The sequence below is a fragment of the Myotis yumanensis genome, unplaced genomic scaffold (genome assembly GCF_028538775.1).
Source record: "Myotis yumanensis isolate MYYU_CA2020_CCGP unplaced genomic scaffold, mMyoYum1.0.hap1 SCAF_3, whole genome shotgun sequence".
Lineage (NCBI taxonomy): Eukaryota > Metazoa > Chordata > Mammalia > Chiroptera > Vespertilionidae > Myotis > Myotis yumanensis.
In genome coordinates, this window is record NW_027223754.1 from 60,677,511 (window position 1) to 60,701,589 (window position 24,079).

The window sequence follows — 24,079 nt, forward strand, 5'->3', positions numbered from 1 at the left end:
AAATGGGGGTACAATGTTTTTAAGAGGCCAATAAACTTTATTTCACATAAAACAATGTAAGCAAAATCATATGTTATGTTAAATAGCAAAAAAATCTCAAATAACCTTGGGTGGGAGCAGGTCATGTTTGTACTGTAAGCAGAACTCAGGTTTGTATGAATTAAATTGAGCAGAGCACCCCTCAGCTGTACCTCAGCACAACGGTGAATCCTGGAGGGGTTACAGGTGCACCATGTTATCGATCCTCTCAGAATTTTGGAATAGGCAGAACCGCGGGATCCTCTGAGATAGTCCCTAGAGCCATTGTCAGCTTTAGTCATTTATCATGTTCTATATGTGCCATGGCACTGAAAAAAAAGTGCTGGGAGACAGAAAGCAAATAAAGGGCATCTGGGAAAAACTCATCTAAAGGTTGGCAGGGAAGGACAGAAGTGGAATACTATTTAAAGTGTTTTAATATTTAATATGGAGAGATTTTTAGTATGCCTATGTGCTTACAAAAGAAAGTAAAAATGGGAGGAAGGAAGGAAGGCAGGAAGGACGGAAGGAAGGAAGAGGGAGAAAGGAAAGAAAAGAAAAAGAAAGAAAAGGAGGGAGGGAGGGGGAGGAGAGAAGAGATGGAAAGAAAAGGAAGGAGCAAATTTCCATTGGTTTCCTAAATATGACTTGACTGGATTAAACAAGATGTTCTCCATTTCTAAACCTTTCATTGAGTATTAATTAGAAGCCTATGAAAATAGAGTTTAAGGTGCAGGCCTCTGGTACAGAGTTCAATGCTATCCAGGATGGTCAAAGACCTAAAAACTAGCAGTGACATGTTGAAGAGGCAGAGTCATGTAAGATCTTGGTAAGTACAGAAGAACTGCTGCAACCAACCTCAGCTGACATTCTATGGTGATAAAAGATTATTCATTACCGGAAAATGTACTTGCTATTTCTTTCATCACATCAGTTTTATTTGGCTTGATTTTCTGAATTGATTGATATAATTGTGACTTATAGGCTATAATGCATTACAATAGATACTTGGGTTTTGGTGGTGTGTTTTTTTTTTCTTCTATTGTGGCTATGTTTTTCTCTAAATAAGCCATTACTCAGAATTTTAAAAAACCTATTAACTAATAGCTATATAAACATCTTCCAAAGGCCTTCTCTGCATAATTATTATAGTGTTTTAAAAAAAATCAGTATGCACCTACATTTTTAGCCAGAATAGATTGTATGTGTGTGTATATATATATAATCACATCATATTACTTGGATTAGATTAGGTTAGACTAGCATGTATCATACATTGTTCCAAGCAGAGCTGACATAAGTTCCAAAGCTAGGACAATTCCCCCCTCAGCATGTAGTCAGATTCGGCTTTCTTTATCTCTGTTGATATGTTTTTTATCTCATTCTATTGATTCTATTTTTCTATTTTGCAGACCGACAACTTATTTGATTCTGTAAAATGCATCTTTTCTTGTTTATACATCTCAGTACTACTATCTGTCCCTTGTGCAGAGCTCAGGGAAATTCCTCATTCTTTGCTGGATTAGAGGCATATAAGTCTGTAACTCCCAGGCAGCTCAACCTGAATCAGGCTACTTTAATACAATAACATGATATACTAGTAAATATGTAGGACAATGTAATCAACATAACAACCATTAAAATTCTAGTGTACATAACAGTTGACAAAAAAAATAAAAATAATGAGGTTAATTTAGAAGAAGTGATAGGCATTAGAAGAAGACAGAGTTTGAATGGGGCGTGAAGGTGGAATGATGGAGGAATGATGGCTGGATAGTCACAACTTCATTGAAAGGGGACAACTTAGCTGGAATTATAGAATATTAGGACTGAAAGAAACAGATTATTTGGTGTGTTCCCCTCAGTGCATCAAAGACTATAGAAGGGATGAGAGCCACTATTTTACCCAGTTTCTAATATCAATTCAAGAAGCTGAGTTCAGTAGTATTGTTGAAGCACTTCCAGAACCACAGGAGCATCCCAAAATTTCAATGGTTAGTAACATATGTAGCATTCCTGTATCCTCAGAAAGTTGTGCCCCTCCTAACAACTGTAGGTCTGAGCAAGGATTATGTAATGTATACAAACCATTTACACAATTGATCCTTTTTCACCTCTGAAACATGAACTATTGGCATTCATTCTATTTATATGATTCTCCCTCCCATGAAGTTCCCTTTTTTCCTATTTGTACTGATATGTAAACTTGTTTCTTCACACACACACACACACACACGCACACACACACACACGCACACATGAACAAGCAACATTTTTCAATCTGGAGAAAAGCATTTATTCAAATCTCTATACTGCCCTCAATCCAACACCCTAGGTAAATGGCATTTAAGCTTTAGAGATACAGTTCTACCTCAATCATATTTGAAGCAATTTGCTTTTTCAAATCACAATATTTACATTTGCATTAAGATTCACAGTGATTTTGTAGGGTTCCCCTGCCTCCCAAACATACTTAACTTCAGAGCTTGTTCTGGGATTTTTCCCTAAGTAAAGGACATCTGCCCTAGGGACCTCCAGGGACTGAATAATATTGGAACCTTTAAATAAAAGGTTTTTTTTTTTCTTTTTCTCATACTTAGTATCCTTGCCAAAACCCAGAGCCCAGTCATGGAGGTTATAGGTATGATTTTGGTGAAAGGGTAGTACAAATAGTTAGAAGCAGAGGAAAGGCAGTGTACCTAATGGTAAGGAATATAGGCCTGCATGCTGATTACTAGTTACAATATCTTTGGCAAGTTACTTTATATCTCCCAGTTTCAGTTTGATCTTCTACAAGATAATAACAGTAATAATAATAACAACGGGAGCAACAATGATAATAAAACCTCCTCAAAAGGTTTGGGATCAGAATATATATGATGATTTATATGATGCCTTTGCATAATAATCATGTGGCAAATAACTATTACTATAATCTCTCTATAGAGATACAGGAGTATACAGAGTATACATCTGCACTCATGTATATATATTTGGGCAGAATGAGTTATAATGAAATAAATTGACGTATACATACCAATAAGCTTATTTTGAAGCAAAAATGCGACCATTCATTCACATACATTTTGAATGTAGGGTAACTACTTCAAATAAAAAATAGCTTAAGGTGAAGGAGTTAACTGTGTTGCATTAGTACCAATTTTTAAAAATATATTAATGATTAGACTCCATGTGACATGAGTCCTAATAATTTATTGATCATAAAGGTAAAATATTAGTCTTTAAATTAGTGTCATTTTAAATTTCGTCAGCCAAGGTCTGTGTGCTATGAAATCCATAACATTTAAAAATATTTCCTCATTAGTGACACTGTGGTAGTTATTGCTTTCATTCATGATCCTGGTTTATATTAATGAGTGTTACATCTATAGTAATAAGAGGGTAATATGCTAATTAGACCAGACGTCTTCTAGATGTCATTCTGGATGTCCTTCCTGACAAAGCAGGGGCCAGGGGGAAGCCAGCCGGGTTCCAGGTACCTGTAGGAGGCCCGGGGGAAGCCAGCTGGGGTCCCAGGTGCCTGCAAGTGACCTAGGTGAAGCCATCCTGGGTCCCGGGTGCCTGCCAGTGGCTGAAGGAGGGAAGCCTGGTCCCAGGTCCCGGGTCCCGGAGGGAAGCCGGTGCCGGCAGCCTAGGGGAAGGAAGGCCTACTTTGCACAAATTTTCATGCATCGAACATCTAGTAAAGTTTAATATATGTTGTTGCTCATTGTTTTCAGTCCTGCAGAAGTGAGCAACATAATTTGTTGAAATATGAGGACTCCATCCATGCACGAATTCATGCACCGGGCCTCTAGTAATGATATAAAATGCCTACTAAATCTTGAAGCTGGAAACGTTTGTATGTGAAGTTTTTCATTAAAAACAGTAATTATAGGTTGACTGGCATAACTCAGTGGTTGAATGTCCATCTATGAACAAGGAAGTCACGATTCAATCCCCAGTCAGAGCACATGCCCAGGCTGTGGGCTTGATCACCAGTAGGGGTCATGCAGGAGGCAGCCGATCAGTGATTCTCTCTTATTATTGATGTTTCTATCCCTCTCTCCCTCTCTCTTCCTCTATATTAAATTAATAAAAACATATATAAAATTTTTTAAAAAATAAAAATAAAATACCTAAGAAAAATGAAAATAAATACACACTAATCATATTTTGTAGTGTCTTTAAGGTCAGGAAACTAGTCTAATACTTCCTTCTCCCAACACTCAAATAAATATCCCTCTATAAAATTGAATATATGTTGAAATGTTTTTATTATTATTGTGTCTGAATGGAATCACTCTTTTTCATTTAAAAAATCATGAATCTTTCATAGTTATAGTAGGTTCTCATAATCTTTTCATTTTAAAATAAAAATGTTCAAATATTTATGAAGTATTTTTGCATACTGTGATTGATTTCTCCTTTCTTATTTGTTGACAATACTTCTTAAACTGCTTATATAAAAGTTGACCAAATTATAAAAGTTGGCAACTGTATCCATACAAACACATTTTGGTTAAGTGGAAATATAATGGCCTTCCTAGAGAGTATAAAGAGGCATTCTTGTAGTTACCTGATTTTATAATTCTCACTCATGAAAAATACCAGTTCAAATAAGAGAGAGTAATACCCCATCTATATGCACAGCCCCAGCAGTAAGAGGATCCAACTGAAAGACGCTCATTGAAGACAGTGCATTTTCCCACCCAGGGCTCCTGTTTTGTTTTGGTGGGTGTATGGAGCGTTTTGTGCTTATAAAGTAAATAACAGCTTAGAGTAGTGGTCAGAGCTGCTGGAGACTTTCTGATGTATTTTGAAACTGCCTCCTCCACAAATAGAACCTAATTGCTAAAGAATGTTTTTAAAAATTATTTTCCTATAGAGTTTCTACCACATTGATTTGGGGTATTGTATAGAGGTAAAGCTTAAGGCCCCTCTTATGCAGCATATATTTTGGCATTTTAAGCCAGTCAGAAAGGGAACATACTTAAAAAATAATTTCCTGTGGTTCTCAAATTAAATTCTGAAAACAAGTGAGGATGTCTCTCCATTCTGGGAGATGAAATAAAACAGTCAAAGAGAAGTTTCTACCTAAGATCTGTGCAGGGAGTTTTAAGGCCTCCATTAGACATTCAGTAAACATTATGAACGACTTTATGAATCAAACTTCCAGGACAGTGCAAAACAAGCTGGTCTTTCTGAAGGCAGAATCAGCTTTGCATTAAAACCACGCAGCTCAGCTTTTGAATAAACACTATTGATCCTTACAACTGAAGTAGATTTTACAGCCTTATTTTGGGGGTGCATACATCTCACTCCTGACCAGTGCTTCTAGATGTATAGCTGGAACTATTTGTGGATTGCAGCTCATGTATGTTTAGCTTTTGTTACTTTGCGTATAAGGAACACCATTTTAAAATACAAAGCAGAGTGTGTTCGGAAAGCCTGATCACAGTACCTTGCATGTTTGTGTCTGAGATTAGTTTCTTTTCTTTACAACATAATCTTTAAGCTACTTCTGTGTACTACCTGAAAATGAGTAACAGAAAATAGTTATTTCTTTAATTTATGCCTATTCACATGAATTCATAAGGTATGAATGAACTGTACAAGGTAAGTGATTGGCAAGCGCAGGGCTTCTCATCTAATAAAATATTTTAGTGTTTTTCTTTTTGTGGTTTTAGTTTTGTTATTGTTTATTTTCTTTAAAGAAAATAAATAATATTGTTTATATTTTCACTTAGCCTGTAAGGAGTATTTATTCCAAGAAACATACTTAAAAGTCAAGAAACCTCTTCAGACAGAAAAAGCCATCAGTTCATGATTATATTTTAGCCCATGACTGTCAATCATTAAAATTCATGTTATTACAGTTACTTCTAAACTCACAAAAAGACCCCTTTGTATGCAATGGCCTGGAGAAGCAATGTAATATGTAATTAAGGTCCTTCTGAAAATGCTAATTACAGGATGAAGCTAAATATCTTCTCTCCCATGACTGAAATAGACAGATGATTTCCCCCTACCTCACTTAGGGATGCTTACTTTTGGCTTTTAGCAATGGACCCAAGTGGACTGACTAATTTAATAAACTTTATATAAATTCATACATATGCTGGATGTGACAACCAATCATATATTTTTAGTTTCTTATATATGCTTCTCAAAAACTAATTTCCTAAGTAAAATATAGGTAGTATACAATAAAAAGTCAAATGTGAAGCAGAATCCTTAGAAGAGGATAAAAAATAACAGCCAAAGAGGTGCCAACCAAGGCGACTGCACAGTCTGAGCTGGCATCTGTGGTTCTCAAGTTATTTCCCCACGTTGCTTCAGAGCTGCAGTCATCTCAGACTCACTTCATCTTGGCCTCTCAGCTCACCTGGGCTCTGCCTCGTGGCTAAGTCAGCAATGTGAGTGGCAACAACTTGGATGGGAAAGATGACTTTGATGAACAGTTACGAATGCAACAATCGTACAGAGACACCAAGGACAGAGACACCCAGAAAGATCCAGGTAGAGAAACCAATTCTTTTTGGCAGCAGCCAGATGAGACCCCCTATGAGTGGGACCTGGACAAAAAGGCTTGGTTCTCCCAAATCAATGAAAATTTCATTGGTACACACCAGGCCAATTATGGCTTTTCTAATGATGATGGTACATCTAGCTCTACTGCAAATGTACTAGATGTTACTACTGGGCCTGCAGAGGAACCTCCTCAAAGAAAAACCCCTGAACCCATTGATCCCAAAAAGAGGGGAGAAAAGAGAAAGGCAGAATCAGGATGGTTTCAAGTTGAAGAAGACAGAAATGCAAGTGTATTTGTGTCTGGTTTGTCTCCAACATTACACTGGATGAATTTATACAGTTTATGTACAAGTCTGGCATTATGAAAGATCCTCAAACAGAAAAATCTAAGGTCGAGCTTTACAAAGATAACCAAGGAAATCTTAAAGGAGATGGGCTTTGCTGTTATTTGAAGAAGGAATCTGCGGATCTCACATTAAAACTTTTGGATGAAGATGAAATCAGAGCCTATGAATTACATGTCAAGGTGGCCTAGTTTCTTTTGAAGGGGGAATATGATGGCTCTAAGAAGAAGAAGAAGTGCTAAGACTGCAAGAAAAATTCATCTCTGCAACAAAAGCAGTTGGATTAGAGACCCGAGAGAATGGAGATGGGCCATCTCGAATGTGCCATGAGTGAGCTGTCATCATCAAAAATATGTTTCATTCTCTGTATTTTGAGGATGATCCGTTGGTGCTGAATGAGAAAAATCAGAGAAAATCTTTGAATAGAGTGTTCAAAGTTTAGACAAATTAGGAAGCTCTTTCTGTTTTATAAAAACCCAGATGGTGTGGCCTCTATCTTTCAGGGATCCAGAGAGAGTTGATTATTGTATTCAAACCCTCAATGGATGGTGGTTCAGTTGTCGAATCACTGCCCAAGTGTGGGATGGAACTACAGATTATCAGGTGGAGATCACAAGAAAAAGGGAGGAAAGGCTGAAAAGATGGGAGGCTTTTCTCAATACTCCTAAGGCCAATACAGGTCTCTGGCATTCAAATTCCATCTGTGCTTCAGAAAGGGCAGAGCCTTCCAGAGCATCCTAACACATCTAAGATGAATGCTCAAGAAGCTGCAACTCAAATGGAATCTGAAGAACCTGTAGATGAAAAGAAGTTTGCAAAACAGAAGATGGAGGAACATTCTGAGTGGCCTCATAAAGTGGCTGAAGAAGGCTGCCTTGAAAGAAGGTCGGAGTGTGGTTTCCACACTCCACCTTGAAAGAGTCTGGAGAAGGCAGTCCCAAAAAAGACTTGGAAGAGGATAGTCCAATGAAAGAGTCTAAAGTGAATGGCCCCAGAAGAGAATCCAAAAAGAAGTGACTCAAAAAAATGATTTTGAAGAGACTGGCTTTGCAAAGGAGTCTGTAGAAGAGAACAGCCCCCAACAAGGAGTCTGAAGAAGACGAGTCAGAAAGAGACTCTGAAGAAGACTGCTTCTGAAAAGCTGCTTAAAGATGGCTCTGAAAAAGAATTTGGAGAAAACAGAGTTTACTGTGACTGGCTCTGACAAGGGGTTTAATGAAAAAATTCTTGAAAAAGAGAACGAAATGACTCTGAAAAAAATCAGAATTTGAAGATGACAGCTCTGAAGAAGTGTTGAATGAGGAAGGCTCTGAGAGAGTTTGAGGAAGAATCAGATGAAAAGGAAGGAGAAGAAGATGCAGATAAAAAAGTTTTTGATGATGAGTCTGATGAACAAGAAGACAAAGAAGCCCTGCTGGTGTGGCTCAGTGGTTGAGCCTCGACCCAGGAACCAAGATGTCACCAGTTGCGGGCTCGATCCCCAGTTGGGACCTTGCAGGAGGCAGCTGATCAATGATTCTCTTCTCTCATTGATGTTTCTATCTCTCTATCCCTCTCCCTCCCCCCCCCCTCTAAAAATAAATAAAAACATTTAAAAAAAAGAGGACAAAGAAGATGCAGATGAAAAGGGTCTTGAAGATGCTGATGAAAAGGAGGAAGAAGATGATGCAGATAAAAAGATGTTTGAATATTCAGATGAAAAGGAAGATAAATAGATGCAAAGGAGAATGAAGAAGGTATAGGTGAAAACATGTTCAAAGATGACAATTCTGAGAAGTTGTTTGATGATTCTGATGAGAAAGGGACTGTGAGTGGTTTGGGGAATATTCAGAAAGAAGGGGTCTTGTCCACAGGCAACAGCTTTATCCTTAGTAGTGATGATACTGATGATGATGATATTTAATCCCTTAAACTTGCTTTTGAGGGAAATTCCTCCATCTACATTTTGCCTACACTCCAGGGTAATTACTAGTAGTGTTAATGAACACTGCATAGTAATGGGATGCCATCAGATTAATGCATTGACTTTTTCAATGTTACCTTTACTTAATGATTTTAAATATATGTTAATTAGCTAGTCAGTTAAAGCTTCATAGTATAATGCAGGTAAATTAAATACTTGTCCTTTGTCAGATTTGTTAAATGCATGAGGAATATTTTTTTGAGTATTCTGATTGAAGTTTGTGATGGTCAAAAATAAAAATAAGTTGTCAACATGCAGAAACTAAAAACTGAGTTAAATTGCATTTTAAATTGTTGCTATTGCTTTATTCCTACTAAGTTTAGTTTTCTAAGGATTTGAAAAAATCCTATGGAAGCCTCCTTGCTTCCAGCTTATATTAACACATAGATCCCTATTTCTCCTCTCTAAGTCAGAACATGTTACTACTAGGTCTACCAGTTAATAATGGCGGATTTCTGTAATCAAAGAAAGCACGATAATTTCAAGAGAAACATCAAATGTGCTTTATTCAAACTAATGTCCATCACTAGCTACACATTTCCCCATCTTTCAGGTAATTTGTGGATACCGTCCTAATAGAACTTTTCTTGTTTTGAGGCAAACCATTCAGAGACCCAATTTTGTATTTCTTCGTACGTTTCGAAGTGCTGCTCAGAAAGTGCATGTGCCATAGATCAGAACAAGTGGTAATCTGAAGGAGCAAGGTATGTTGAATACAGCGGGTGGGTTAATACTTCCCAGGCAAGATCTTTTAACGTGTCTTTAACTGTTTTTGAAGTGTGTGATGGTGCATCATCATGAAGCAAAATTATTTTGCAGAGTCTTCTGGTACTTTATGGTTGTTTCACGATCAAAGCGTGGTTTAAATTGATTATTTTTTGTCTGTAGTGATCAGTATTAATGGTTTCACCTGGTTTTAGAAGCTCATAATACACCACACCTTCCTGATCCCACCAAACGCAGAGCATTGTCTTCTTTCCAAAGAGAGATTTGGCCTTGCAGTTGATGTTGATGGTTGACCTGGATCAACCCATGATTTTGTGCATTTGGGATTCTCAAAATAAATCCACTTTTCATCGCCAGTCACAATTCGATGCAAAAAAAGACTTTCTTTCGTGCCATTGAAGCAACATTTTATTGATGACTTTTAGGTTTTCCATTTGTCTTTTGTTCAGTTGACATTTTCCTTCCTTTAAAATCGTTCCCATTGCTTGTAAATGATTGGAAATTGTTTGCTGAGCAATGTTTAATCTTTCTGCAAGTTGTTTTTGAGTTTGACATGCATCTTCATCCAATAATGCTTGTAGTTGTTGGTCTTCAAACTTTTTCAGTTGACCTAGACGTTCTTTGTCTTTCACATCAATCACTTTTAAAGCGTTTAAACCAGCATTCACAAGTATCTAGAGGTGGAGCATGTTCACCATAAGCTTCCCAAAGTATATGATAACTTTTACTTCAAAATAAAGTAATGAATTAAAATTTCCCACAAATGCTCTTTTTTTGGCATGAAATTTGACATTTTTAAGCATAAAAATATCTATGATGTTAACAGCTTCATCAAATTTGATATATGAAGTTTTGAAGCTTGCTGTCAATACAACAAAATAGCATACATATCAAATCGCATATATATCAACATATGTGTAACTCGTCTATTGAAAAAAAAAGAAAAGAAAAAAATCTGCATTATTAACTGGTATACCTAGTAAACTTAGAGGGTAAATAGCACTTTGGCGTTTTCCCCTGCCGAGCCCTTGCAAGTTACTTTTATTTGTTTTCCTTCTTATCCTCTTTCCATGAAAATTGACTATTAAATGTCCAAGAGTAAACTTCCACAGCTTTCATTACAGAAAATATAGGGAAGGCGATCAGAATTCTACTCTGCGCTGTTTGGCCCCTTTAGAAGTTGATAGGAGTTGTGGGACCTCTTCCCAGAAAAGTGCATGCACTACACAACTTTTTGTATACAGATTTTTTAAAATTTTATTTTATTGCTTAAAGTATTAGAGTAGTACATATGTCTCCTTTTTCCCCCAATGACCTTCCCCTGGTCTCCCCTACCACCCAGTATCTTGTGTCCATTGGTTATGCTTTATATGCATGCATACAAGTCCTTCGGTTGATCTCTTACCTCCCCCCCCAACCCTACCTAGCCTTCCCGCTGTAATTTGACAGTCTGTTCGATGCTGCTCTGCCTCTGTATCTATTTTTGTTCATCAGTTTATAATGGTCTTTATTATCCATAAATGAGTGAGATCATGTGGTATTTTTCTTTCATTGATTGGCTTATTTCACTTAGCATAATGCTCTCCAGTTCCATCCATGCTGTTGCAAATGGTGAGAATTCCTTCTTTTTTACAGCAGCATAGTATTCTATCGTGTAGATGTACCACAGTTTTCTAATCCATTCATGTGCTGATGGGCATTTAGGTTGTTTCCAAATCTTAGCTATTGTAAATTGTGCAGCTATGAACAGGCCTCTCTACTCTGGCTTTGCACACCCTCTATGCACGACTTTGTGCGCGACCCTGTGCAGCCTACAGTATTTCAGGCTTTCTGGGTCCAGTCCAGCGGTGGCTTAATATCTAGAATCCCCTTCTACCAGCAGCCCTGTGGACCCCCTTCCACATTCAAGGCCTACACTGATCCCAACAGCCACGAATTTTGTGGGGGACAGTCTTTCTCTGAGGCTCTAGTCCCCACTGCGCGCGTATCTCCCTCTAGCCTGCATCCCAAATCTCACCTTTCTTTAGGCAATGCCAGCTGTGTTTAATTCGCCAGTTCCGGGTGGGTGCTCTTTGATTCAGATGTTCCTTCTGCCCTGTGAGAAGGCGCAGGGCCATCTGCCAATTCGTGCGTTTGTCTCCCCCTGCGCAGACCTCCCAGGAGCCTGTGTTCAGGGAGGTTGGAGTTCCAGCGGTAGTGGATTCACAGCTGAGGTAACTGGTCCCTGGGCGTTGTCCTTGTAAGGTCCCAGGTGGCATCTGAGATCTCCCCAGTTGAAGGTAAGGCTGGGGTTCCGATCACAGTCCGTCTCGGATGATCACAGCCACTCTCCCCTTCAAGATGGTGTGGCCTCTGTGGCAGAGCCTGCCGCTCTGGGAGAGATTTCAGTCGCAGTAGAGGCTGCCCGGTCTAAGAGGCCAGGGGCCAGTCCGTCAGTCCCCAACAGTCCCTTGGAGTATAGCTGTCCCTCACTCACATATACTGACACTCCCCGCACATCCACGCACTCTCCTTTTGTTCTCTCACTCTCACAATATCTAGCATCCTGCAGCCCATCAGCAGCCGTCTTGGACCTGTATACAGTTTTGGGAGGTTAATAGATCTCCTGGAGTTTAAGAATGTCTGTCCGTCATTGTTCATACTTCAATTTTATGTTCTTTTGTTTTTGTTCTAGTATGTTACCTAGTCCTGTGCTAAATTGCTTATGCTTTCTAAATTAAATATTGATGAATTGACTTCTGATGTAGCATTAAGAAGTTATTCTCATAGATTAGAAGCACTGAGATAAACTGCATTGATGCTTTTTGATTAAATAATAATAATAATAATACCAAATAATGATGGGAAGGTCATATTTGCAAATCTAAGCTAAAATAACTACTGCATTTGGTCATCAAACTCACTTCCAAAGCAAAAGGGAAGCAATAAAAGGCAGCAGAGGGATTCATCAGCAGAAGTCACTTTTTATCAACATTACACTGCCCATGGAAATCTATTCCCACATTGTTTTTTATATTTGAACTGATAAATATATTTGTAGGATTTATAATTTCTATAGGATTTGGTAAGTTACAATTATGCAAACATTATTTATTTATTAAAAGATCCATTGATTCCAGGTAAATGAGCACAATAGGACTTAGTAGGATGGTATCAATCAAGTAATACTTGTTTTGTTAATGTAAGAAAATAACATTCCTCATGGCCATTCTAGCAATTACAATTTTTAAATTAATGCTTTGGTTTCTCTTATGCCCACCTCATAATTTCTGGTCATTTGGAATTTGGAAAATGTACAAGAAGATTTTGAAACCATATTCAATTTTGCGTTTTTATTATTGAAGCTGCTATGTAATCCAAATAAGGCAGATTCAACACCAGATGAATGAATGAGTTAATTAAGCAGTCGTATTTATTTATCAACTACTTTGTGCAGAGAACATATCAATACTTGAGAGCAGAGTCAGTAAGAGCATCTAAATCAGGGTTGACATACATTTTCTGTAATGAGTCAAAGAGTCAATATTTTCAGTTCTGTGGTCTACTTAACTCACATTTTATTGCAAAAGTAGCCAACATGTAAACAAATGGGTGTGGCTGTTTTCAAATAAAATTTTATTTATAAAAACTGACAGTGGTTGGATTTGGCCTACTTGTAATAGTTTACCATCCCCTGATCTAAATAAACAGAATAGAAACATCTTTGCAATGCTACAAACAAACAGTGTTTTTTATTTTATTTTTTTCTGCCTAGAACTTATTTTCAAAGGGTTTTAACCAGCTTGTGCTCCACTGGAGTATCCTATAATTTCATAGTGATTGAGAGGACTGTTAGGAGAAATGCAGTTTAAAAGTTCTTCAAGAACTCCTCCTCCAAATCCCAGCCCATGGTGACATCTTTCTGGATATGATTAATGAAATACAATCTTTAATGAGATTTTTTTTTTATATTCTGCTATAAACTTCAGAAAGAATAAAAAGTTTCCTGATGTTTTCCCATACAACCACTTTGTTTCTCATAATTAGCTAATCTAATATTCTAATTAAGCCCCATGAGCCTAGCATTATGCCATTTTTTTAGTAGAAAGTCTTCTGACATTTAAAGGGTTTTTAGTATCATTAGGGCATCAATACATAAAAATAAAAAATATTACAAGAGAATTCAGTGAAGAAAATAAAGATTCTATCTAATAAAGAGGTAACATGCTAATTGACCCTCATGCCATCACAAAGATGGTGGTGCCCACAGCCAATAAGGAGGGAATATACTAATTGACTGCCCCACCCTCAAAGATAAGGAGGGAATATGCTAATTGCTGCCCCACCCTCAAAGATGGTGGTGCCCACAGCCAATAAGGAGGGAATATGCTAATTGACTGCCACACCTTCAAAGATGGTGGCACCCACAGCCACAGGATGGCCGGCAGGGGAGGGAAGTTGTGGGTGATCAGGCCAGCAGGGGAGGGTAGTTAGGGGTGACTGGGCCAGCAGGGGAGGGAAGTTGGGGGCAACCAGACCTGCAGGGGAGGGCAGTTGCGGGGGAACAGGCTGGCAGGGAAGGGCAGTTGGGGGTGACCAGACCTGCAGGGGAGGGCAATTGGGGGGGAACAGGCTGGCAGGGGAGGGCAGTTGGGGGCAATTGGGCCGGAAGGGGAGCAGTTAGGCATCACTTAGGCTGGCAAGGGAGTTGTTAGGGGGTGATCAGGCTGTCAGGCAGAAGCGATTAGGGGCAATCAGGCAGGCAGGCAGGTGAGTGTTTGGGAGCCTGCAGTCCGGGATTGTGAGGGGAATGTCCGATATCCCCCGAGGGGTCCCAGATTGGAGAGGGTGCAGTCTGGGCTGAGGGACACCCCCCCGCCCAGTGAATGAATTTCATGCACCAGGCCTCTAGTATAATTATAACAAGGAAGTTGAGAATTCCACGTGGGAAATCCACTTCACTGAGCAAATAAGTTTGTAGATCAAATAAGCAACATCATATATGATCAATAAATACATGCTGACATGATGCACTGATTTATAGAAAAGCCAAGAACTAAAAACTGCTAAGAAATGTTCTTATTTTGGTGGGTTCTTTTGTGAGTTGTTTTTATTCATTATCATTCTTTCTAGAAATGGTGAGTGTTAAAAGGAAGACAAGGTTCTCTTATAGGGATTTCTTCCTTTTCTCATAAATGTGAGTTTGTCTTACTCCTAATTTTAACACTTGTTCATGTGTCACATTCTCTGCCAACTACTGAACTGGGAAACAGTGGGTGAAAATCTGGCAAATCCTGAAATTTATTCAACAGAGTAAGGTTTCTGCTTACAGAAACAAAAAAAAAAGAGGTGGGGGGGAGTATTTAAGTTTAGTTATGGAAAAGTGAGTAGTTACATTTTTTGTAAACTTAGGGGTGTTTTTTGACTGGAAAATTCATACCTAGTGGCCTTATAACTCTTCCTCTATTCAAGTTTTCTGGAACCCACTCCACCAAAGTTGCATTGTGTGTCATTTTTCCCTTCACTGTATTTTCTCTGGTGGTTTATGCTTCCCCGTGATATGAACTCCATCTCTATGAAGATGAATCCAAATTCTCTCCATTTTTAGCTTTCAACTTTTCCCTTACTTCCCAAATACAATTTTCAGCATTTTATCTATATAATCACCTCAAACTTTCTCAAAAGAGGTAAAGTTGCTTTTCCTGTCTTGGTCCTTTAAGCAGGACCTACATACTCACCCTGGCTACTGAGACTCAATTATAGTATTTTTCCCTAGAAACTCCCCCTTTTTACTCTTGGCTCACATGTATTTGCTCTCTCTCCTAGGACCTAGATTCCTGACTTTATACTCTAGATTTGACACCTTCATCTGGTACTTTGGCACTCTACTTTGCAGTTGTGTACCCTGACTTCATGCATAATTATCAGTTTTGTGTACTTCCTCAGTTTTTTACTACACCACTGTCTCAATGACAGTCTTCCCTTCCCATTCCAATCCCAAGTACAAGCCCGGAGGTGGAAAATTCTGACAATGATAGCCCCCATGTGTGCAATTCTCCTAAGTTCCCCATCTTGGAATTCTCTTCAGAAAGTTTCTATTCAGAAACATTTGGGTCTCCTCCATCCCTCTCATTCCACACCCAAGTGGTGTTTCAGTGCTCTCAATTTGGTCTTCATAGTATATTTAACATTGCTTTCCTCCTTTGAATTCTCATTGCTATCACCTAAGGTTCTCACTCCAATAAGTGAAATGGCATCCTACTTCCACGTCTCCACCACTGAAATATAAGATGCATTGCTATAAAACAATCTCAGTCTAAAACTTCTTTAGCTTGTCTTAATTGTATTCTATAAAAGACTATGTGGAAAATCAAAACAAAGGAAGAACGTTCCATCAGTCTTCAATGATACTACATTATAATTATAAATTATAATTATAGACATTCTTCTATGTCCATGAATTCAATATACAATCTAATATGCACTCTTCTGTTTCTAAACATTTGCCCCTATGTTTCATCTTCCCACAAACCTGTATCTCCCACCTCTGCCTATTGAAACCTTCCCGTTCTTCAAGACACAATGCAGGTATCCCTTTATCAGAAAGGCTTTCTGATTTTTCAGTTGCAATTAAAATTGTTACCTAAACTGCTTCTTCCATGCCCTTCAAACTTTGTGCATACCTCTACCCAGCATGAATCACACTCCAACTTGCAGAAAACTGATTTGTCTCCATCACTTGATTATTGCTTTCTTTCATAATAACTCTCATGTTTTTCTCCATGGCCTTTCAGAAAGTGTTGAGCACATCCTGGATGCTCAATAGATGTAAGTCAAATATATTATAATTTCAGAACAAATAGCAATAGGAAATGCTATCCCGATTTAAATCCAACAGCCCACCCTCTCTAATCTCCTCTACAACATTCTGTTTCCAATAAAAGTGAACACTTGCATCAAACTAGAGAAAAAAGGCACAAACATGTTAGCGATTTTGCTTTTGATACATATCCCAAAATGGTGTCCTGAAAGCTATCAGCTTATCAAAATGAGCAGGTATTACTAACATAGAAGCAAAGAAAATGACATCGATCTTCAAAGGTATCGATAGTGGACCAGTTAGAGAATAGATATTAACTTAGTCTAATTATCCTATATCTTCCTATATAATAAAAGCCTAATATGCTAAGTGTCTGGTCGTCCGGTTGTCCGTTCAACCAATCAAAGCATAATATGTTAATGATATGCTAAGGCTGCTCAACCTCTCGCTATGACGTGCACTGACCACCAGGAGGCAGACGCTCCGACTGGTAGGTTAGCTTGCTGCTGAGGTCCGGTCAATCGGGACTGAGTGAGATGAGCCAGACATGCCCTGGAGCCCTCCCTCGGTCCCTCTCTAGCTGGCCAACCTCCCACATCCCTCCCTAGCCCCAGTCGTGCACCGGTAGGGTCCCTCAGCCTGGCCTGTGCCCTCTTGCAATCTGGGACCCCTCGGGGGATGTTGGAGAGCCAATTTCAGCCTGATCCAGGCCTCCAGTTTATTTTATAAAAAAGGAGCTTATTCATAGCCATTATGTTTAGGATGACACCAGCTCACCCTGACATTCATTCCGAAGAGACTTCAAGAGTGTTTGTGGACTGTAAATAAACCATGCCCCACATGTGTTACCATGACTTTAGTTTAAACCTGACAAAAATTGTTCTTTTATGTATTGGTTTTGTGCAGAAACGTTAATGGGTCAGGAAAACTTTTGAAAATAATTTTTTGCTTATAATTGCTTTGATTTAGAAATTAAGAAAACCCACATTTATTTTTGTTTAGTAGATGGAAATACATATAACTTTTAGAATTCAGAATGTTTATTGAGCAAGAAGGGTTTAAGTGACCATGAATAATTTATAGAACTTAAAAAAACACTCTAAAAAGATTGTTTCTTAAAAGTTTTCATTCTGAAAGTATGGTGATATTTGTCACTCATCCACTATTCACATTGCATTTATTAGGCAACTTCTATGTCAAATGAGTTTTAAAATGCAGCTACAGTTTACTCAGACTTCATCAACCTTTAAATAAATGCCAAAAGCACATAATATGCTTGAGACCTTTTTTCTATGTGTTCAAGGAAGACATTATTGAACTGAAGATTTTGTATTCCTCAGATTCTGACAGTAGAATAAAGTATATTAACTCAGAGAATAATGGAAAGGATATTCACAACTGAATCCTAGAGAGTTTGTTCAAATAAAAGATGAAATATAGAAGTCAAAGTTGCTCATATTATCGGACTTTCTGACACCTCCTTCACTCAAGCCTTTCTGAATAAACCAGGGCAGCCTGTTTCCACTGATCAGTCTGCTGTGATTTCTCTCTCGCCTCATCTCAACTAAAATTATGAGTTGTCTCAGTTCTGTACAGGGTTAGTATTCGAACCATTTGTTTCATGAAATCCAGCAAAGACTCAATTAGTGCTTATGAGAAGAGAACCCCTTGTGCCCACTGTCCTCTCTGTATAAGAAATGAAAAATAAATGAAAAGCTGTGTATGTATATGGGAAAATGGATGCTCAAATTTCATGACAATCTGGACTAAGTCTGAGTAAGAGATTGTGAAAATCTCTTGTATGATAGTCTATATTCTCTTTGGGTTTAATTCCACTAAGAACTAAACAACAAAAACTGCAACTCTTAAGCACTATGTATGAATCACTCTTCCTGGAAATATACTATACATGGAAATAGAATAAACAAGTCAAAATCCCATTCACAAGAAAGTTAATTATAGTGAAGGGGATAAATATGAATAGAAATGACTGTAAATTGTGGAAGAATGGTAAATGCTTTAAATAAAAGTGGTGTAAAAATGCAATAGGAAGGAAGGATGGCATCCATGTGTGTGTTTTAGAGGGTTAAGATTAGAGGTTTTAGTCAGAAGTTGGTGTTTAAACTGGATTCTAAATAATTGCTATGATTTCAAGAAGTGAAGGAAGTCATTAACAGTAGAAATTTAAAACTTCTTCCATCACTGTATAATACATTTGACCCTCTTTACCCTTTATTATCTCCCCCAAACCCCTCTCTCTGGTAACCGCCATACCATTATCTGTGTCTATGAGTTTTTGTTTGTTTTCTAGTTTGTTCAACAATGCAATATACAAATGAGATACCATAGAATTGTGCATTTGAAACTAATAGAATTTTATTAACCAAATAGAGGCCTGGTTTACAAAATTCATGCATGGGAGGGAAGGTTCCTCAGCCGGGCCTGCACCCTCTTGCAATCCGGGACCCCTCAGGGGATGTCCGACTGCCACAGGGATCAGGCCTAAACCGGCAGTCGGACATCCCTCTCATAATCAGGGACTGCTGGCTCCTAACCACTTGCCTGCCTGCATGCCTGATCACCCCTAACCACCTCTGCCTGAATGCCTGATCACTCCTAACCACTCACCTACTTGCCTGATCGCCCCTAACCATTCTGCCTGCCTGCCTGACCGCCCCTAACCGCCTCTGCCTCAGCCCCCGCTGCTGCAGCTTTGTCCGGAAGGACGTCCAGAATGACATTGAGGAGGCCGTTCAGCTGTCTGGTCTAATTAGCATATTATGCTTTTATTATTATAGACTAGAGGCCCAGTGTATGAAATTCATGCATGGGGGGGGTGTCCCTCAGCCCAGCCTGCACCCTCTCCAATCTGGGGCCCCTTGAGGGATGTCCAACTGCCTGTTTAGGCCCAATTTTACTGGGATCAGGCCTAAACGGGCAGTCGGACATCCCTCTCACAATCCAGGACTGCTGGCTCCCAACCGCTTGCCTGCCAGCCTGCCTGATTGCTCCTAACCGCTTCTGCCTGACAGCCTGATCACCCCCTAACCACACCCCAGCCAGCCTGATTGATGCCTAACTGCTCCCTTGCTGGCCCGATTGCCCCTAACTGCCCTCCCCTGCCGGCCTGGTCACCCCTAACTGCCCTTCCCTGACAGCCTGGTCACCCCTAACTGCCCTTCCCTGACAGCCTGGTCACCCCTAACTGCCCTCCCCTGCTGGCCTGATTGCCCACAACTGCCCTCCCCTGCTGGCCATCTTGTGTTCACATGGGGCAGCCATCTTGTGTATTGGAGTGATGGTCAATTTTGATATTATCTCTTTATTAGATAGGATGTCACCCAATAAAAAAGAGTAGACATTTAGAAGCAATTTCCAAGCAAAGGGGATATAGTAAGAAAAACGAAACTAAACATAGAGGCTTTAAACTGTTATTTCTCTTCAAGTAAGAAAGAGAGAACAAATGAATTTCATAGATTATTTCCATCTGCTTTATGGGAGGAATTGAACCTGCTATCCTGAAACTATGTAAGATGCTATTCTAATATAAATATGAAGTATATGTTGAATGCCCCCATGCAATGAAAATTCAGGCTGAATTATTAGTTGTTTTAAAGTATGACAGATATTCTTCTCTTTTTCAAGCCTATAAAATGAATTTTTTAAATAAAGAAATACTGGATGGATAAGACATTTGGTGCTACTAAAAACTCCAATAGTGACCATGGTCTACTTGGATTCCCAGACAACATAGGCCCTCCTTGCTCCTAATGGGTGATAGCTCACAGTGCATGAAGAGTGAAAAAAGATGTTATAGTCACTAAACATCTGGACTGAGAAACTTTTATAGAAGCAAAATAAGGAAAAACATGTGCACTTCCCAGCTGTGAGCATGTTAAATCAGCCTAAATCTTACATTTCTGATTTGTAGGGAAGCTATGAATCTCCTTAATGTAAGCTCATGCATTGAATACTCTGTGTTGACACTATAAGTTCTTCTAGTTGTGTAGCAGAATATTTTATAAGATGTAAAAGCTTATGAAAAATTCAAGTTTTAATGATTATTTAAATTCATTTAGATTTCTCAGAATAAAAATTGTCAAACCTAAATGAAACCATGTATATGGCCAATTCTTATAATTTCCATGTATGCCAAATCTTTTAAAATACTTCTTTTGGTTAATCTCTATGCATATATGTATAATCCATGGACAGAGACAATAGTGTGGTGAAGGCCTGGGGTAGGGTGGGAACTGAGTGAAGGGGGAAATGGGGGGAAATGGGGAACATCTGTAATACCCTCAAGAACAAATATAAAGAAAAAATACTTCTTTTTAAGGAATTTGTATAGTTAAAATTTTCAGAAAAGTCAAAAAGTTTATGAATAGTAGAATGAAACAGCAAGATGCATAAATATTATTATTATTCTTTAAGAGGGAAAATATGCTAAAATAGAACATTGGGATATTTCCCCATAAATCTCTGAACCCTTCAAATTTGAGTAAAGTCATATTGAAATAAAACAGAAATATGCAGGTCTAGCTTAATACCAATATGCCTGAACATATCTTCCAAATAGTATGCAATCAGAGCTCTCCTCTATACAATCCTTTAAAAGATAGTATGGTATAGCCAAGCCTCAGAAAAAGGGTAGGAGTATTAGGATTTAATAAGCAGGCATTTTGCCAGGTAGTTGGACAAGATTATAAACCCTCCCAGATCAGTTTACTCAGGCACAGATTTAAATGAGAATTAAATGAAATAAAATAGGTATTGTGCTAATTTAATGCTTGGCACATAGTAGGGATTCATTAAATGTTAGTTTCTTCTCTTCTGCAATACAGTAACAAATAGAGAGGATTGAGTTGGAGCAAATAGAACATTTGGCTCTGTTTACAGAGAATGAGTCAGGCACACGATTATAGCTCAATAACTATAAAGAGAGTTGCTTGCAGACCACCTTTCTTTCTCAAACCTCAACACAATCTTTAATACACTGTTCGAGTAGGTTTACAACTTAAATGTAAACATGTCCTGTTTGTCCATGAATCTACATATTTGTTGACTCAATTACTTTCTTTTTGAAAGGATATGGAATAAATTTTCATCAATCATTCATATCTAAAGTACTGTCTCTCCTCTCCCCCCCCACCCCCCCACTCCCAACCAATGTAACCTAAAGTGTTTCTATTATCTTTGGCAGAACATATGCAATCTACCCATCTTAATTGGAATTACCCATCCTTTTTAGTTCAAATGTTTAAATTATGAATGGTTAAAAAGTTAGAACTATATCTGTAGAACATAAATTCTTGATAATTATATTATAATAATAATGATTATTATTATTAACATAGGTGTCTCCAACATCTGTTATATCTTATTGAAACCTATCAAGCTAAACAAAGTTGTTGTTCCATTGGAAAATGGGAATAAGTGGTGAAGTGAGAAAAGAATGTTTTTTTTTCTTTGGGGAAGTAGGAAAGAATATGATTTTTTAATTTCTGTTTAACCTGGGTATCCTAGGACTTTCTTAGATTTCATGAGACTGTAATGTAGCAGATAGACAGATGTAATAAGTATAAACTCAAAACACTATTTAGAAAAAAGACATTTCAGGCACCTTGTAAACAAGGGAAAATTGCACTAAAGTCTGTTCTTGCTTCTCAAAGAAATGTTTATGTCCTTGTGTAATAATTTACAGTTTCTCTTTCCCTCTAAAAGCAAGAAAATTGATCAGATAGCACACCATTTCCTCAAAAACTGGAATGCACACATACAAAATGAAATGGTGATCAATGACTACAGTCAATAAGTTGGCCAATAATATTACTGGACATAAGTGAAAAGTTATTTGTAGCCACTAAATCAGTGTTTCTTATTCTTTTCTGTCCTGTTTCTTCCACTCAGTAGCATGCATCTAGCTGTATTAGAAACCCAAGCACATTTTTATGACATTTCCTCTTTTTATCAAGTTTGTTTTAAAGTAATCTGCAAAAGTAAACAAACCCCCAAAACTCAATTTTACCTCCTTCTGAAATGTGATCTTTGGAAATTACCAGATTCACCATTTTACTTCCAAGTTTTCTTCCCTTAGTTCATTTATGTTTTTAAAGTAAGGGAAAGATGGCATCTTGTTTTTCCCTTACACTAAAGCACAATTAGTAAGTGAGAAGCCAGCACCATTTATCTTCACACTCCCTTACCACTTAGTGTAAGATTTGTGAACTGTAATACTGCAATCAAAGCAGCATTTATCATGTTTTTATTTGAAACCTTAATGAAGAATAAAAGAAGGATAAGATGTTCCATAATATATTTAGGAAACATTTGAAAAAGTTAATGAAATCTGGCTCCAGAGAAGAATTTATTATAGACAACTGCAGTTGGAGCTGAACTTAAAAACATTCAAATGATGATTTAGCATTAAATTTCAGAGACTTGAATTATCTTGATAGTAGGTGAAAACCAGCATTAGGACATAAATTGTTTAAGCAAAGGGTCAAGCGTTTCTATTTCTATCCCTTTTATTACAAACTTGTTTACTCTATGTGAATGCTAACACATGAGATCTTGAGAAACAAAATGGTCCCAAATGTTTATGATTCAAGCACCCCCGTTCACATGTCTAAGATGGACTGAAAAGGCAATGTAAGCAGGAAAATAGATCGTAGGACAGCTTTCCACCTGTATCGCTAAAGGCTCTTCTTAACTAGATGACATATCTCTCTAATACCCTAGTGCAAACCTTCCATTACATTCTTGTTTCACTAATCTCACTAGGATTGTTAGGGGATTCTCTGAGTAATAAGACAAGCAATTACTATAATGCAGTCTCAACATTAGCTGGTCAACTTGAGATAAACAGACAATGTACTTAACTCAAATAGCTCCATTGCCAGAAAAGGAGTTTTATGCTTGCACAGAGTGAGAAGATGCAGAAGAAACTGAGTTTAGGAACTTTGCAAGAGAGCTCCTTTGTTTATTTTCATTGAAGATTTGGGTCGGGTGAATATTTAGGAAAACAATATTAATGCTGCTGCTTCAGAGAATCCTTGGAGAAATCTAATAAATATCTGATTAAATTTGTCTCCTACATAATTACATCAAAGTCAAACTTGTTTAACTTTTTCTATGCTTGGTTATTGCTGCACAACCAAAAATATGTTAATTGGCAAGCTAGCTTCTGATGTACTTATACCACTGGTGGTTTATTAAGTTCAAATTTTATGATGCAAATGAAGAGAGAATGAAGCTATTTTTTAAAAAGTTAATTCAACTTTGAGGTTTTTTATTTTAAAGGAAGGCTTTTAACACTTCAATTACATAGTTATTTTTAAAGAATATCAATTTTTGGAAGGTAGTATATGTGCATAGAAGTATCCTCTATATCTCTGGACATTAAACAATAGAGTTAAGAAAAATTTAAAATATGAGACACACCCTACCCTACTCACCCTGACAGCATTACAAAATAACTTTTTCTTGAGAATTTACCATAGGGAAAAGTTCTTCACACTACAATAGCCTTCTCCAACTCTTTCACTGGTAATATCTCTTGAGCATACCCTTAAAGAACTTCTTCCAATTTAACATAAAATACAAGAAACAAAAAAATAATACAAAAAATGCTTTTAAAAATAGGAACTCAATGCATTGCATTGCTATATATACTAGTATATATAAATTTTTTAA

The 24,079-nt window shown here is 37.8% G+C and overlaps 1 pseudogene; it reads left to right on the forward strand.

The window, feature by feature from the left end:
• Nucleotides 1-785: 785 nt before the first annotated feature.
• LOC139006160 (17S U2 SnRNP complex component HTATSF1-like) lies at nt 786-8,882 on the forward strand (annotated as a pseudogene).
• Nucleotides 8,883-24,079: the final 15,197 nt, after the last annotated feature.